Below are 15149 nucleotides of genomic sequence, written 5' to 3' on the forward strand. Positions count from 1 at the left end.
CAGTGACTAAAGGTCCTGGCATGCCATCTCTCTCTCTCTCTCTCTCCCTCTCTCTCTCTCTCTCTCTCTCTCTCTCTCTCTCTCTCTCTCTCTCTTTCTCTCCCTCTGTCTCATGTGCACACACATATGTATGCTGTGATGGTTTGAATAGATGGCCTCAGTATATTCAGTTTTTTATTAGTTTGTAGTTTGCATCTGTAGGCAGTGTCACTGGGCAGATCTTAAGGTGTGGTGATGGGTTTCAGAGTTCAATCTAAAGTTATGCAAAGTGTCCCTAGCTGGAGTTCCTGAAGTGGGCTGTGCTGTGTGTCTTTAGGCTTGTGCTTCTCCCTCTGCCTGGACCTGTGAAGGCAGGCCAGCTTCTTCTGCCATATGGAACTTCACCTGTATCAGTAAGCTTCAATAAATCCCTTCCTCCATAACTGTGCCTAGTCTGGAAGTTTATCTCAGCTCTCACTCTCTCTCATAAAAAAGGCCAGTCTCTTGGGCTTGTCTCAAAGGAAAAACAAAAAAATAAAAATAAAAAAGGAAGCATTTCCTATGTTTCTCTTAGTCCAGATACATTTTCACTACTTTCACTATTTTCTGAACCTAATAACCTGGCTGTAATAATGTTTCTGATTTATGAGATCAGAATTCATTGTCTCACAACAATGAAAATAACAATCACAGGCAGGAAAAGAAGGGCAACAAAAATTTTATTGGGAAGCAAAAGGACAGTAATAGACCCCTGTAACAGAGAGGAATCCCAATGGGGGTTGTTGTCAAGTAGTACTCTGGATGGAAGATTTTTATGTCTTAAAAGCAAGCCTGATTCGGTCTTGTCATATTGTAAGTTAAGCATCAAGGTTAGATGATGGACGGTTAATTGTAACATACATGGACAATCCTAATTTGTCAAGAGATCAGAAAGAAGAGTACTGTGGTGGTTTGATTCATGTGTTCCCCACAAACTCATGTGTTCTGAATGCTAGGTATCCAGGTGGAAGCAATTTTGAAAGAGGAGCCTTTTAGAGGTGGTATATTGCTGGGGGCAAACTTATAGGTTTTTATAGCCAGCTTCCCCTCACCAGTTAATGGCACACTCTCCTGCTGCTTTTGTCCACATGATATTGCCTAGGAGGTGATGTCCAGCCTCTGCTCATGCAACAGTTTCCCCTACTATCATGGAATTTCTCCTCAAGTCTATAAGCCAAAATGAACCCTTTCTTCCAACAAGCTGCTTTTGTTCAGTTGCTTTGTTCCAATATCTCAAAGCTAAATTCAACAGTAAAACTTGGTCCCAGTGGAGTGGAGTTGTTGTTCCTAGAAACCTGATTATGTGACTTTTGGCCTTTTGGAACTGATTTGCAGAAAGAATGTGGGAGGATATGAAGCTTTGGTCTACAAGACACCTTGCAGTATTGAAGGAAGAGTTTCGTGGAGCATTCTGGTGAGAGTTGAAAGATATGAATGCAGTAAGAACTATGGACTCTGAATTTGGCTTATAAGGGAAAGAAAGTTTTATCTGGACTGGTGAGAGGCTTGCTATGACCTGCCTGTGTCCAGAGAATTTATTTAGGTTGTGTTGCAAAGAAATGGATTGATGTGAACAGAAGGATATGGCACAGAAAGAAATGAAAGCTTCATGCTGAAAACAACAGCTTGGTTCAGCTGCAATTGTTCATGAGATTACAACTATTGAGATTGGACCAGCTGTTCTGCACTGGAACAGCAGGAAGAATGCTGACTCTTTTGAAAGTAAGGGGCCTGAATGCTGAAGTAGTATCCTACTCTGCAAAATTGGCTTAATCCTCCCCCACCCCCTGCCCGGATTAACAAATTGGTAATCCACCTGTTACTATAGAGTATAGCAAATGAAGGAAAGGGGGGGTCATTGAACTTTCAATACAGTCTCAGTGTGTGTGTGTGTGTGTGTGTGTGTGTGTGTTGAATTGGCCATGAACAATGTGAAACAGGTTCTTGGATTACCAGTGTGGATACTGATAGAAGCATGAGGATAAAGTGTGGGTTGCAGTAAAGACCCCAGGTGTTTTTGAAACAGCAGGACTGTGAGAGTCACCAAGGAGAGCTTATGGCTTGGAATCCATCGTTCTCCTGGCTGTGAGGAGTCCAACTGTAGGGGTGCAATTAGAAGTCTAGAGATTCATCACTTGTTAGAATTATTGGTATTGGAGACTTGTCACTGATTAGAATTGCTAGAGATGGAGTTACAGAATTTGATATTTGCCCTGTTTGTTCTAAATCTTATATTGGTTCAATCTTTCTCTGCTATGCCCAGTGCCATCTTTTCAGGATGAATGTTTATTCTGTCATTATGGTTTTGTTTGTCTGTTGGTATTATAGCTCAGTTAAGAGATCTTAGAATACAGATTTGTGAACGCCATTGATACTGATAAACACTATGGTGACATTTAAAGTTGGCCTTTTATATCATGTATGATTATATGTTTATGGGAGCCATGGTCAGAATGCAGTGATTTGAATTAGGTGTCCCTAATAAATGCATGTATTCTGAATGCTAGGTCTCCGGCTGGTGACAATTTGGGAATTTGAGCCTCCTAGTCATGTTGTATTGTTGGGGACAAGCTTATGGGTTACAGCTAGCTTCCCTTTATCAACATTTGGCAAACTGTCCTATTGCTGTTGTCCACCTGATGTTGGCCAGTAGATAATATCCAGCCTCTGCTCATGCCATTTTTTTTTCTTTTTTCCCTCCTGCCATTATAAAGTTTCTTCTCGAGTCTGTAAAACAAAATAAACCCTCTCTTCCTGCAAGCTGCTTTTGGTTAAGTGGTTTGTGCCAATTTCTTGAAGCTGACTGCAGAAAGTGCAGACTTATAAAAGGCTGACAACAATAAAGACCACCAAAGATACTATGCATGAGGAAGAAGCAAGAAGTTTTAATTAAAAAACAACAGGCAGGGCCTTTTTGAATTTCAGTTTCTAAAATGTTTATTCTTTGGGCTTATCACCTCATACCTACTGGGATAACAGGAAAAAGACAGAAGGTTTTTGCAAGGATAAGGAAAAACCAAAACCTTCATACACTGATTGCTGTTAAGGATGTAAAACATTGTAATCAATTAGGTAAACAATTTTGTAGTTTCTCAAATATTAAGTTTTAGTTACCATATGTCTCCATAATTTCATTCTAAAATAGTTGCATCTTAATTCCTAGTAATGATGCTTTGCAATGCTTCATGACAAAGGATAATTAGGACAGCCAGTGGTGTTAAGATCATCAATCAGCTGGCCCTAAACCAATGAAAGAATCCTGGAGTTGGTCCCAGTGGGGTTACAATGGTACCTAAAGGGAGAGGTGGCCAGCAGAACTAGAGGATGGAAATGTGCCAAAGTCTCCTCAGTGTTGCTCACTTTGATAGCAGATAAAGAGATCTATGAGCCCAATAATAGGGGCATCTTAGAGAATCTGGAAAAGGGAATGAGCAGAGAAATTCCTGGAGCCTCCAGAAAAGAATGTAGCTCAGCTAACTTTAAGCCCATTGAGATCCATGTCAGATACCTGCTGAGCTCAAGAAAATATCAATTTTTGTTTATTTTTATTTATTTATTTGAAAGTGACGGACAGAGGGAGAAAGAGGTAGACCGAGAAAGAGAGAGAGAGAGAGAATGGGTGCACCAGGACTTCCAGCCACTGCAAACAATCTCCAGACACATGTGCCCCCTTGTGCATCTGGCTAACATGGATCCTAGGGAATCGAGCCTTGAATGAGGGTCCTTAGGCTTCACAGGCAAGTCAGGCAAGTGCTTAACCACTAAGTCACCTCTCCAGCCCCCCCAAAATATCATGTTATTGACTAAGCAACTATTGTGGTAAATTGTAATAGTTGCCACAGAAAACTAGTACTAGTCAATGTACTTATAAACATATCTACACAAAATATAAACAGAGCTGTCCATAGAAATGTTATTCATAGCAGCCAAAACAATAGTAAAAGCCCTCAAATGTTCACACTGACAGATAAAGTAAATGTGGTATATCTGTACCATGCAGTTTATTCCATTAAAAGGAATGGAGATGACTAACTAGAAGCAAATTCTCTATGGCACTAGGATTGAGAAAAAATCAGAGAATATGGGATGCTCTGTACAGAAGGAAGGAAGGAAGGAAGGAAGGAAGGAAGGAAGGAAGGAAGGAAGGAAGGAAGGAAGGAAGGAAGGAAGGAAGGAGGGAAGGAAGGAAGGAGGGAAGGGAGGAAGGAAAGACAAAAGAGATCACAGGACATATGGAAAGCCTGGGATAAGCAGTGAAATAGATGAACCAGTCCACCCTGCTGCCTAAGCAGGTGAGAGAACAAAGACTCTTCCACAAGTTAAGCCATGAATTCCTGGTTTAAAAGGAGGTTGAAATTCAGTCCTAGCCATAGGAAAAGCACATAGCTCATGCAAATCTTAAATCAGTTGGATAATTTGGTTTGAGAGTAACCCATGGGACTGAGGATATACTTCAGTGAATAAAGGTGTTTGCTTGCAATGCTTGTCAACTTGGATTCAATTATGTGGCACACATGTATGTGTGCAAATAATTAAATAAACTTTATGTTTTTGAGGTAAGCTCAACAGACTGTTTTATTTTTTTATGAGACAGCATGAGAGCAAGAGCAAGACAGAGAGGAAATTAATGTACCAGGACCTCCAGCCACTGTATTTGAACTCCTGATGTGTGTGCCACCTTGTGTGCATGTGCGAGCTTGCCTGTGTGCCACTGTGTACATCTGTCTTACATGGGATCTGTGGAGTCAAACATGAGTCCTTAGGTTTTGCAGGCAAGTGTCTTAACTGCTAAACTATTTCTCCAGCCATAAAAAATATTTTTAAAGGAAAGTTCTACATTGCAGCTTATAACTTATAATTTAAAATGATAATTAAATGAAATAAGAAAAAACATTGACAGGCTTATTTTGGCATTCTCTACACCTTGGAGTGTTGTATACCCAAGGACCATCTTAAAAATGTAGCAGGTGTGTGTGTGTGGGGGGGGGTTGTTTGAGATTGAGCTACTCTGTGGAGCTGGAAACAAGGAACAATCCTAAGGCAGGAAGTCTAAGGACACTCAACCATAGCCTCTGTGTGGTACATGGCTCCATGAGGTAGTCATGGACTTGAAGAGGGCTAGACACAGACATCCGAAGCTCATGTAACAGGCTTGATGGCAAAGGGCTCAAGGGTTGTTGGTATGTCTTTTTAACAAGAGCAGGATGATAATCCTTAGCCAGAGGTTAGCAGACTGTTCATACTACAGAGCTTCCTCTCTGCTGTGTGCTTTTGCATGTGCAGGATTGAGAACTTTGGAGCCTAATTCCAGTGGACATTTCTACAGCCTGTTGCTTCCTACAAGGTTTTTAATAGTGTGCAGGATCAAAAAGACAAAGAGAAGCAGAACTCAGTAATCCATGTGAACCCTTTCTCCCAACACATTGGAGAGACACCTTGCATCTCTTGGGTGACTGAGAACCTGTCAGATGCACAGGCAGCAAACTGATGGTGGTCAGAAGTAGTTCCTGGTATACAAAGAATGGAAGACCCTCCAGAGGTTGCAGCACTGTTGAACAACTGACTTGCCGTTACTCAGGCTAAGCATCAGCTGAACAAGATGAAACAGGAAGTCTATGACTTTAAATAACCATGGCTACCTAGCAGGCTACAATAGTAGATAATTCGGGGGTGGAGGGCTATTCCAATGTATTATTTCTGTGTTTTGTTGGGGGGTTATTTTCTTTTCTTTCTTTCTTTCTTTTTTTGTTTTTGAGGTCTGACCATGCTCTAGGCTAGGCTGACCTGGAATTTACTGTTTAGTCACAGGCTAGCCTCAAGTTCACAATCATCCTCCTTCCTCAGCCACCTGAGTGCTGGGATTAAAGGCGTGCACCATCATGCCTAGTTATCTTTTTTTCTTTGTCCCATGTGTTTTCCTTTTTACTCTAAATTTTGACACTCTCATCTATGTATATAATATATTTTGGTCTTATTCTTCCACACTCACCCCCCATTACCCTCTTTTATTATACCCTGCCCATCCCATAAAACTTTACTTCTTCCCATTTAATCCCTATCTGACTTTCATGCCTTGTTTGTTTTGTTTGTTTGCTTGCTTTGTGTTTTGACCCATTGAGTTAAATTCATGCTTCTTATGCGAGTGGGGATAGGAGGAAATTCTCCGGAGTGTGGGCAACTTACCAGTTGCTATACCATTGAGCAACATGACTCCCCTCTCCTAGTAGCTATTAGCTGTTATTAGCTACCTCTGGGAGGTGTTGAGTCTTATGAGCACTTCTTGTATCCATAATAACATATTGACAGGCTCAGTCTTGTATAGGAAACCATAGCTTGTGTGAGTTCATGAGTTTAACAGTATTTATTATTATTATTATTATTATTATTATTATTATTATTAAACATATTTTGTATGGCTATATCATGTGTTGGTACCCTCTTTTATCTTGTCCATGTCCCCATTCCACTGGGGGACCCTCAGTGGGGTTGCAGTTTTTCCCTATGGGGTTGTGGGTTATGTGTTGTGGTAGCAGCCATTACTTATTTTGGAGGATAGAAACCAGTATGAAGTTATTCTTTTTCTTGTGTTTATATAATTTGTTAAAACATTGTTTTCTTTCTTATGCAATCAGGTTAGATTTTTCAAATCTCTTGCCAGTTTCTTTCCCTCTTCTTAACAGTCCTCTCCTGTCTTCAAAATTGTTCTTTTTTTAAAAAAAAAAAAATCTAACTTGGGTTCTTTCTTTTTCTTGTCACTTTCCTTTATTTCATTTAATTATTATTTTAACTTTTACTAAAAGTAGTTTTGAACTCATATTTTTCTCTACATTCATTACCTATGGCCACTAGTATGTAATAAGTAATTGACTTTAGTCAATGTAAATTGCATTTGTATACCTGGTAGAATTCATTGTTGATGTCACTACAGCTTATATTCTGCTTACTTAGTGGAATTGTGACTGAGCCCTTAAGACAAGGTTACAGAGGTATCATACAAAATAGTAGATGCTTTGATGTTCCAGTCACATCAAAACATATACCATCCAGACCAAAAGTCAACAAGCAAATTTCAGAATTGAACTGCACCACTGACCAAGTGGACTTAACAAACATCTACAGAACATTACAACTGCAGAAGACAAATGCTTCCCAGCAGTTCTTGGAACTTCTTCAAATATAGATCACATTTTAGGCCACAAATAAGTCTTGACAAATACTAAAGACTCTAAATCATTCCTTGTATCTTATAAGACCATAATTAAATAAAACTAGAAACCAATAACAAGAGAAATGACAGAAACTATATAAAGTACATGGAAATTGAATAAAGCATGTTTGAATGTCATGTATGCCACTGAAGGAAGGGAGGAAATTTTATTTGTTTTACTTTTATTCATGCTTGACAATAAAAAGTGCTGAGAAGGATATAGGCTAAACCGAACCTTTATACACTGCCAACAGAATGTAAATTAGTATACTATAAACATGGAAGTCAATGTGGAGTTTCCTCAAAACACTCAATATGGATCATTAGGATTCAGCTATACTATATGTCTCCAGGATACATAGACAAGAAATCTAAGAGATTACCAAGGAACCTAAAATGTATGCCACAGAGATACCATCCATATTTATTATGGCACTATCACAATAGTCATAATTCATTATTCAGAGAATTCATAGTTCTCTCTACTGTTAGGGAAACTGTTAATGGAATTCCTTTCTGGAGTAATGGAAATATTTTCTGTAATTCCATAATGCTGATGGTCAGTGTCCTCAAAACCACTTTGTCCACTTTACAGGTGAGTTGTTTAACATGTGAATTACATGTCAAAGTGTTCAAATCAAATTTATTTATATGAAATTATATTTATAAAAATTATTTTCAGGGCTGGAGAGATGGCTTAGTGGTTAAGCGCTTGCCTATGAAGCCTAAGGACCCCGGTTCGAGGCTCGGTTCCCCAGGTCCCAGTTAGCCAGATGCACAAGGGGGCGCACGCGTCTGGAGTTCCTTTGCAGAGGATGGAAGCCCTGGCGCACCCATTCTCTCTCTCTTCCTGTATCTGCCTTTCTCTCTGTGTCTGTTGCTCTCAAATAAATAAATTTTTAAAAAAATTTTCAAAATTATTTTCAAACTAATGCTGAAAATAAACTGGTTTCCTTAAAATGAAAACTCTGGGGGGGAGCAGCAGCTTTGGTCAAGTGTGAAAGTCCAAGGAAGTCTGATCACAGCCACCATGTCCCTGCTGAAATTTTCTTGCTGTCCAGTTCTCAAATATGGGGTAGTCCAAGCATTTGTTTCTTCCTCTTTCCCTGCAGGTTAAAGGACTCACAAGACCTGATTCTTTTATTCTTTCATGTTATTTTGTTTTCTCCTTTGGGGTTCAGTGCCTCAGTGGACGCTGGGACAATCACAGAATCGATGCCACTCCAGAACGGAACACTGCTCCTAGTTTTTCCTCTCTTTCTTGCCTTCCTTCCTTCCTTCCTTCCTTCCTTCCTTCCTTCCTTCCTTCCTTCCTTCCTTCCTTCCTTCCTTCCTTCATTTCTCTCATTCTTTGTACCTACTCTGGTTAACAGGACAAACAAGTCTTGTGTAGCCTATGTTTGAACCTTTAAAGTCACCTTGGGATCCCATTATCACCCTGACTTTGTAATTGGGTTGTGGCAGGGGGCAGGAAAATGCTATAGCTCTGTTCTCAGTGTTGAACAAGTTCCTGCTTTTCTCCCACCTGTTTTTCTCTGTTGCCAGTCTGGAGATTTTCTAGTCAGACTGGAACCAGCTAAAACCTAGGTCTTCCTGATGGCATACTTTCCCACATTCTTTACCTCAAATCTGAACTATGCCTGACAAAGTTCAACAGTATGAATCTGACTCTTCATTTTTCTATATTTTGCAGTTATATCATTTCCCTGGAAAATGACTTTAGCATGCCTGCCTTCCCTCAACAGGTTAGGGAAAGAACCATGGGTGTTAGGAATTATAAAGTGAGAACTGTAAGTTGTATTTCATTATTTCAAAGCATAGTCAATGCAAAAGGTGGACAGAGTCTGGACCAGGTGGGAATCAAAAATGGTCTCTGGTTTATGACCTTGCTGCTTATCAATGTCATTCTCTGACTAAATAACTCCTCAACACCCTGAATGTTTTGCAGGATTTTAAAATGATGATGAAACAAACTCATCTAGTATATTATTTTTTAGTTCTAGAAAAAAAATCATTCACACATATGAAATATAAAATTATAAAATTACAACCATGAACACTCCTGAAGTCCCACAGACAAGAAATATTGGAGCCAATTTTCTCAGGTTCAAAGTTTCTCTTCATTTGTGACTTGTTTGTTTGATTTGTCATTTGTTTGCATAATTAGCTGAAAAATAACACTAGAGGCCCAAGAATTAAAGGGAAAATTTGGTTGGCACTCTTTCCACTGAGGAGAGAGTCTACAAATTACTACCACCATTAGGAAATGAATACTATAGTAACTAAAGTAGGTTGTTTTGTAACAACTGCCAAGTTTAAACTTTCAGATTTGGGTTTTGCTTACAGGATAGTTCATGATGCATTTGGTTGCTCCTCCACCTTACTTAGGGTATCTTCAGAGGTCTAGGATCTCATACCCCATGGACAGAATACCAAAAAATGATTGAATGGACATATTAGAATCGCTAATTCTGTTTGGCTGTGGTACTTAAAATATTTTAAAATGCCAAAATAATTATAAAAGTAGTGATTCTTTCTGGTTGGAGGGAAGATGAATATGTTCTGTATTATTCTATTACTTTATACAACAAATTCTAAAAATGGTCACTAAATGTGGTCCCAGAAAACAAATTTTACAAATATTTGTGAAGCACTTTGGTCTCTGTGTCTACCACACAATGTGGATGATTCAATAAGAAAATTCATATCCTGCTTTCATTTACTGATATTCAGCCAAGGTGTGATCGGAGTCAGAGCCCCAAATGCCCACAGAATGCATGCTGGCAGTAACTCCAGTGACCAGCACCATCATGGTATCAATAGCCAAGCCTGTAGGTAAACACTTGGAATCACACTACAGAACTAAAGATACAGCAAGAGTTCAGTCCCTGCCTCCCAAACTAGCTATGTGACCTTGTATATACTGTTCATTCTCTCTATCCTCATGTGTAATGCATAGATAATGACAGTACTATTGAATTGAGATTATTAATTGAGATAGTACATGTTAATTATTTACCATTGTATGATCCCAGATGAGTATGAATTATGATGATATTATTGCTATTGTATTTTGATCCCCCTGGAGGATGATATCTTAATAATTAAATACAGAAATTCTGATGAATGCTAGATATTACTGATGGTTACATCTTCAGGAAAGTTCACCTGGTTGACTTTTGAAAGTAAAAGAAAATCTTTGTGGTCATGATTTGTTTCCAAGTCTCCTTAAACAAACTGCAGTAATCTTCTTTCATTAAAAGGGAAAGCATTACAGGTAATTATATTTTATACATTATTCCTTATTCTCATCCCCCTTTTCCATACATTTCTATACCTTCTGCCAAAAGGTCTATAATTTATAGTCTGAATGAGGAGGTTAAGAATATCTCTTATTCTTGTCAGAATCAGTACACACACCTTTACAGAAAATAAAACACCTAAAGAGTGATATAAGCAGTGCAGCTGCCATCCTCTTGCTCTTTTCATAGTTTTTCACCCCATTTGAGCTTTTGCACTCTACTTAGTACTTTAGTGTATCTGCTTATTGCTACACGTAAAGTGTCATATCTAAACGTAGTAGCAGTGAACGTTTCCTCAAATTTATGCTAGTTGGTTGGGGAGTCCCTCTGCACATTTCTCTTGGATACATTGCCAGGCTACATTCCATGGGGTCAGCTAGTTCAAACTGGTCTCATTCACATGTCTGGACTTGGATGCCACTTGTGACATGGCTCCCCTCATTGTTTTCTGGGGCTTCCTAGGCTTCTGTGAACCAGGTGACTTCCTTCTAGTTAACATGTAAGCAGTCTATTTGTCCAGGCAAAGAGGAGGATAATGGCACCACATGGGTGAAAGGAGTCAAGTGACACTTGCCAGAAGATATCACCCAAGATGGGGAAAGTTGTGGTTATTGAACTCTTGATTTTGAAACCTAACTTGTTTTGATATAAGCCTATTACCCTTTAACAACATCACTGATTTTTCTATAAATTCATCCTAATAAGAAGTCACAGATACTCTCTATTTTCCAGTGTTATAACAAAATATCACAAACCATGTAACTTATAAATAAATTTGCATCCTATAGTTTTGAAGGGTGAGAAGTCCAAATTCAAGGTGTCAGCATCTGAAAGAGTCTTCTCTTTACATCACAACACGACAGATGGCAGTTTCTCATGGTAAGTGAGCATGGCAGTGAGGAGTGAGATGAGAGAGAATGCACCTGCGTATCCCATCATAGCTGCACCATTGGCACAAAATGGCATTAAAGCCAGGAGTAGTGGCACATGTCTTTATTCCCAGCATGGGAGAGACAGAAGTAGAAGAATTTCCCTAAGTTTGAGGTCACCCTAAGATTACATAGTGAATTCTAGGTCAGCCTGGAATAGATTGAAACCCTGCCTCAAAAAAAAGCAAAAGAAATAAAAAGAAGAGAAATTAAGAGGAAACAATAATAAAATAGCATTAAGTCTTTCAGAAGGATAGAGCCTAATGACCTAGTTACCTCTGAAACAACCTTCATGATTAAATGCCTGACTTCTGGAAAGTAAATTCAAACAGTGCCTCGCATGGGAAAAGCAGAGACACTCTTTTACCTGGAGCCAGCTTATCCTCTGCAACACAACATGGCAGGACATGATCATCTTAACCCCACAGAGGCTAACCATGCATCTTATTTTCTCCAAATCAGCAAATTCATGTTTCTCCAATTAAGACTCTGCCAATCAGAAATTCTGGAGGTTAAAGACAATGAAGGGGTTGGGTTTCTTGAGGCTCCTGTGTTTGGAGCTCTAACCAGATATGTGCTTATCAGTGGTTTACCAACAAGTGCCAAAGTCTACCCTGCTCCCAAACTCTTGATGGAGGGAGCTGGCAGAAGTTTTCAGGTATCCTGAGAAGTATAATGACATACTGAGACATGTGTGAGTCAGCCTAAACCAGCATGAGATCACTTGTGGCACCTTCTGCAATCTTATAGGCACAGTTCATCCAGCTGTTTACTTAAGCCATCGTTTCTTTACACTAAAGCCTTGTCATGTACCATGGCTCTGTTTCTCTGTCTGAATGCTGGTGGATACAATGTGGAGTATTACAGTATTTCTCATGAGATTTAGCAAATATAAAAGGGAAAATGACACATTCACCATCCATGACATGTATTGAAAAGACAGAAGTTCTTAGCTTCAGTTACCTAACTCATATGCAAGTGGAAGGCCAATTTTGAGAAGGTTGGCTACTCTGTAGAATGTTATGGTGGAAATGGAGTATTAAACAAGTATGGGCTTTAATAACTATATATTGGTGCACTGAAGTTTCAGTGGAAAGGAAGTAGCATGCTTGATGCTCTTGGTCCTTACCTCAAGTCATGTACAAGAGGAAACTTATATAGCTATATTCATGATACTCTCTAGTTTTCACAGTTAAAACTTAGAAGAATTAACCACACAGTAAATCCTAAAGGTAGCTGAATTATAACACTGATGGAAATCACAGCAGTAAACAGGTTCCTTATTATAATATCAGGGAGTTATTCAGGAAAGGACTAAACCCTGAGCTTAGAGCAGGATGTTCAGAAAAATATCTATGCTTCTGAGACCCATATGTGGCATGTTCTGACAACTTCTCTTCCAAAAGTACCTTTCTCCTCAGGCTGTAAGGTGAGCCTCTTCCTCCTTTAAGACCATATGGTAACCACACCTGAGCAGGTGCCTTGCAGGAATAGTAATTCAAAATTGGACCCAACTCACCACTTCTCCATGCTTCCCAAATCTGTGATTAGAGTCTAATATCAGCTATGAATGCACTGTGGACCATAGAGGATAAGAAGAAGATCTACTCTCACAGGAGATTCTATACACATCATGAAAAATTGCAAAATTTTACTGATTTATTTTGAGAGTAGGAAACATGGAAATTTACTCTTGAGGCAATATATTTGACCATACTATTCCCACCTGTTCCCAAGCTATATGCAAGGCTGCTATATTTAGTGAGTCCATAGTTAGAGCAAGCTCTGCAGAAGAACCATCCTACTGGGCAAAATGCCCTGCACAGGAATATCATCTTCCAGCAGATCCAGTGTGGTCTGTAGTAGGATCTGAGAGATTTCATGGGGACAAGGATTTTGGACAACACTCATTCTCTCCTTCTAGATGCATTTCTCCTTAAGAAAAGCCAACCTATAGCTGAAACCACAGAGGAATTAGGGAGGCAAGCATGAGTGCTGCTTTCGTGCTGAACCTGATAATCAGCACCAGGGTGTAGGAGACAGACCCTGAGGATACTCAACACCTACCAAAGCAGAGATCCAGAGGCTCCTAAGATCTTATTACTGAAGTAGCTTTAAAACTCACCCACCATGGCTCAGGGAATTTTATGGAAGACAGAGGGAGCAGAAAGATTGTAAGAGCAACAGGTTGAGACATCATGCCCAAAGGCATTCCCTCCCCACCCCCAAGAATAAATGACTGCTGCTCCCACAACTCATAAACCAGAACCCCATAGGGAATACCTGAAGCCTTACTGAGGAGTGTCCCCAATGGAATAGATGCAGGGACAAGGGAAAAGAAGGTACCAACACATGATGTATCCATAGGAAATATATGGTAAATAATAATATTGATAAAATACATAAAAAAGAAAAGGAAAGAAGTATCTTCTAGACTTATACTGAACCATCATAGTTTCTATGTGACTAAAATGTATGTTAAGAATCACATGTTCTCCAAAAAAATCGGTAGCAGAAGCCCATAAGCTAGAAAACGGCTATAAGGGAGAAAGGAGAAGGAAGGACTTTAGGGGATGGTATTGCATATATGTAAGTAGAAGAACAGATGACAGGGTGGGGAATGGCCTAAGTGAGGCCAAGGGAAGAGACTGAATAAGAGAAGGATGGGGGAAGGTCAATAAAGTTCAAGACATTCTAAATAAGACATATGAAAGCTTACTTCTTTGGATAATAGCACATCCAGGAGCCATCAATATCTACTAGAAAATTTTCAGTGCCAGGCATGGGATACATACCAGTGAGTTATTGGCCAGGGAGGTCCCTGTTGCCTTGAAAACATTACAGGCTATTGTCAAGGCCCTTGTTTTCCCATGAGTAATGGATAGTAAGACCCTATTGCTGAAGACTTCACATGCATGGGCAGCAAGGTCACTGAGAATTCAAGCTGATGCTAAGCTGAAAACCATCTCACTGTAGACCAGCCAACTGAAAGCTGGAAGAAAAAAAAAAGCTGCACTGCATGCTGACCCATGGGAGACAGAAGTCATCAGTGATGAAAACAGTGGACACTGGAAGCCTCAAGTTTGGCCAGACAGATCAAATGACCAAACAGGCACAATAATGGCATGTCTGCTCCAGGGGAAACCAATTTCTGTTTAATTGGACTGGAGGCCCATTCTATGGGAGGAAATACATGCTTGGTACTGAAAACTTAATCAAAAGCCTATGGTAGGGGAGGTCATATCCCTTAGGGGTATACAGCATGCTCTTGTTTGGCTAAATGCATATATTATTCTCACCAAGCTGCCCTGAAAGCACTAAATGCTCATATTCACATATTAATGCTACTCTCACTTTTGGTTAGAGAAGCTTCTCTTTTCAGATGGTGATGACCACTGGGATGACACAAAAGGCAACATAGTGCTGAGAAGGGACAGAGGAGACCTCAGCATGGAAACATCTCTGGCACACCCTCCAAGGTTCAGGGTCCATTGTGGAAGAGGTGGCAGAAAGAATGTACGAGCCAAAAGAAGGGTGCCGCTCCTTACAATACAACTGTCCAGACCGAAATTAGCCTCAATATCCATGACCTCACAGTGCCTAACAATACTTTCATAAGACCCTCATAATAGAAGAAAATGACAATGACATCAAAATAAAAGAGAGACTAATGGACAGAGGGAGGAGATATGA

Source organism: Jaculus jaculus, chromosome 4 (assembly GCF_020740685.1).
Source record: "Jaculus jaculus isolate mJacJac1 chromosome 4, mJacJac1.mat.Y.cur, whole genome shotgun sequence".
Taxonomy (NCBI): domain Eukaryota; kingdom Metazoa; phylum Chordata; class Mammalia; order Rodentia; family Dipodidae; genus Jaculus; species Jaculus jaculus.